General features: G+C 51.4%; 1 long non-coding RNA gene across 1 annotated transcript; it reads left to right on the top strand.

The window, feature by feature from the left end:
* The first annotated feature begins 675 nt into the window (after positions 1–675).
* Positions 676–1,730, top strand: LOC120098247 (uncharacterized). The gene is given in 2 exon segments (NR_190686.1): positions 676–977; positions 1,110–1,730. It is a non-coding gene; the product is annotated as an uncharacterized LOC120098247 (long non-coding RNA).
* Positions 1,731–2,204: the final 474 nt, after the last annotated feature.

The following is a 2,204-nucleotide window of genomic DNA, read 5'->3' as shown; positions in this document are numbered from 1 at the left end:
TTTGAACTGACCTTTTGCCTTGACCTAAAGGCACGGGTGGCAGCCAGGAGGACCGACAATGTAAAGCCTGGTAAAATCATTTTGTCTTTCTCCCTGAGGCAACCACAGTCGGATTCAATTAGCTTTCACGAGATGGTGACTGGGTTAGACAACCATCTGCCCCAGGACAGGCAACTCTCCTCCTTACCCTTATTCCCCTTCATAATTAAGCCTCAAAGCACCCCGCCTCTTCCCCAGTGGTGGGAGACACCATTGCTTTCTCCAACTCGAACAAGCTCGGATATGGCATCTTGATACAACACCCCGATAAAGAGGAAGCCGCCCAGGTACTGCCTAACTCTGGCTCAGTCCAGCTGGGAGAGCTAAGGCAATAATAAAGAAGCTTGAGCTGTGCCAAGACGAGACTGCTTTTTTCTGAGAGCCAATACGCAGTTCGGGCTGCCGGTGTAGTACCCTTCTCCCAGACTGAAGAGTGCCTGAACCCCTTCTATCTGACAATGACCATGCTCCAGAAGCTTCTACAGCAAAGACCCCATCCTTGGTACATTTCTCACACTAGGTCACATTCGGGGATCCCTGGTGCCTTGGCTCTCGGTGACTCATCGAATCTCATGGACCTTGTGATTATGATTGCCGATCTAGAACTCCTGGAGCAGGCCCTGGCGCTGCACCAACAACTTCACCTGTCCCCACAGAGCCTTTGCAAACTTGTCTCAGAGCTCTCAATGTCTTCGTAAAATATCTAGCTTGTTTCAGTGCCACGTGTGCGCCTCTGATGCCCCTGAGCCCCCTCGATCGGGCGGGGGAGTGGATCCTAGAGGCCTATTACACAGTACCATACGGCAGACTGACATTACTCACTATCCTCCATTTGGGAACCTTCACTTTGTGCACGTAATACTGGATACCTGCTCTTCTTACGTCTGTGCTCTGACACTTGCCGGAGAAAAAGCCTCCCGTGTGAAGCCAGCCCTCAAGTAAGCCATGCGAGTAATGGGAGTGCCTTGGGCCCTAAAAACGGGTAACAGCCCTGCCTACTCTAAACAACTTGCCGATCTCCTGACCTCCTGGAAATTAATCATACCTTTGGCATTTCCTGCAATCCACAGGGACAGACCACTGTGGAAAGGAACAAATCTCAAATAGCCCTGCCGGTAAAGGTCACGTCATCTAAGGCTAAGCAAGACCCGCATTTGGCCTTGGTGCAAGTGATCTTCCGCAAGAATTTTCTTTCTTTCGATAAGGGACCTCGCCGCTCGGAAACACTCCTCTCCCCCTGGTTAGATAGAGAGATCCTCTTGCCTCACAATGGCAATCACCACCGCCAGCCCTCCTGACACGGGAGCGAGGTCCGTGTTTTTCTCTAGGGATCCACAACGCAGATACGGGTGCCCGTGAGGGATGTGCGAGCAACCACCGAGGCATGGACGCTGGGGGAGTCTGACTCTTCTCGTTCTGCTCCGGTATTGCTGAGGAGTTGTGGGCCCTTGTGCCTTTGCCATCGTTGTTATTGCCTATTAACTCAGGTTCCCCTGCATACCCTGCGCTTTTTACAACTAATGCCACCCTGGGACTCCCATTCATGGACCCATAGACGCAACTCAGACAATTACCGGTACTTGGCCTGTTACTACCACCATTTGCTTCATGATAGATAGCAAGGGGCCCCTGTATCCTACTTAGGAACTTCAGGACTGGGGACTTTCATGCCAATAAAGCTTCAGGAAAGATGATGGAGATAGAGACGCTTCCCCCACCATCCGGCCCTATGCCGACCCTGACTTCTCCCTACCTCAGCGGGGTAATCGCCGCCTTACCGCCCCTCGCTGTTCCCCTGCAAGCAGAATGCCCACCATAGTCAAACTCTCAATCCTGTGGGAACATTGTCTAATTGACCCCCCTCTCTCCCGGCCCAGGACTATGGGGTACATACATATTGCTAACATCAACGATCTCAAATTGACCCCTATACCTTAGGACTACAGTGCTTCTTCCTACAGTCCAAGGACCAGCCCCATCTCCATAGAACATCCGCCCAGACTCTATACGATACCTTTTTGAGGAACCAGGACCTTTGTGGGGCTCTTGGCTGTATCAACCTGAGCCCCTTAAGGGGTGGTAGCATCTTTAATCAGACTTTTACTGATCTAGCTGTCGATGGTAAGAATTTAAAGATAGTTACAGCCTCCAGGATTAATTGGGCC

The sequence above is a fragment of the Rattus norvegicus genome, chromosome 18 (assembly GCF_021556685.1).
Source record: "Rattus norvegicus strain SHRSP/BbbUtx chromosome 18, alternate assembly SHRSP_T2T, whole genome shotgun sequence".
Classification (NCBI taxonomy): Eukaryota; Metazoa; Chordata; class Mammalia; order Rodentia; family Muridae; genus Rattus; species Rattus norvegicus.
Note: the sequence above shows the minus strand (reverse complement) of the source record. Positions and strands in the feature narration are given on the sequence as shown.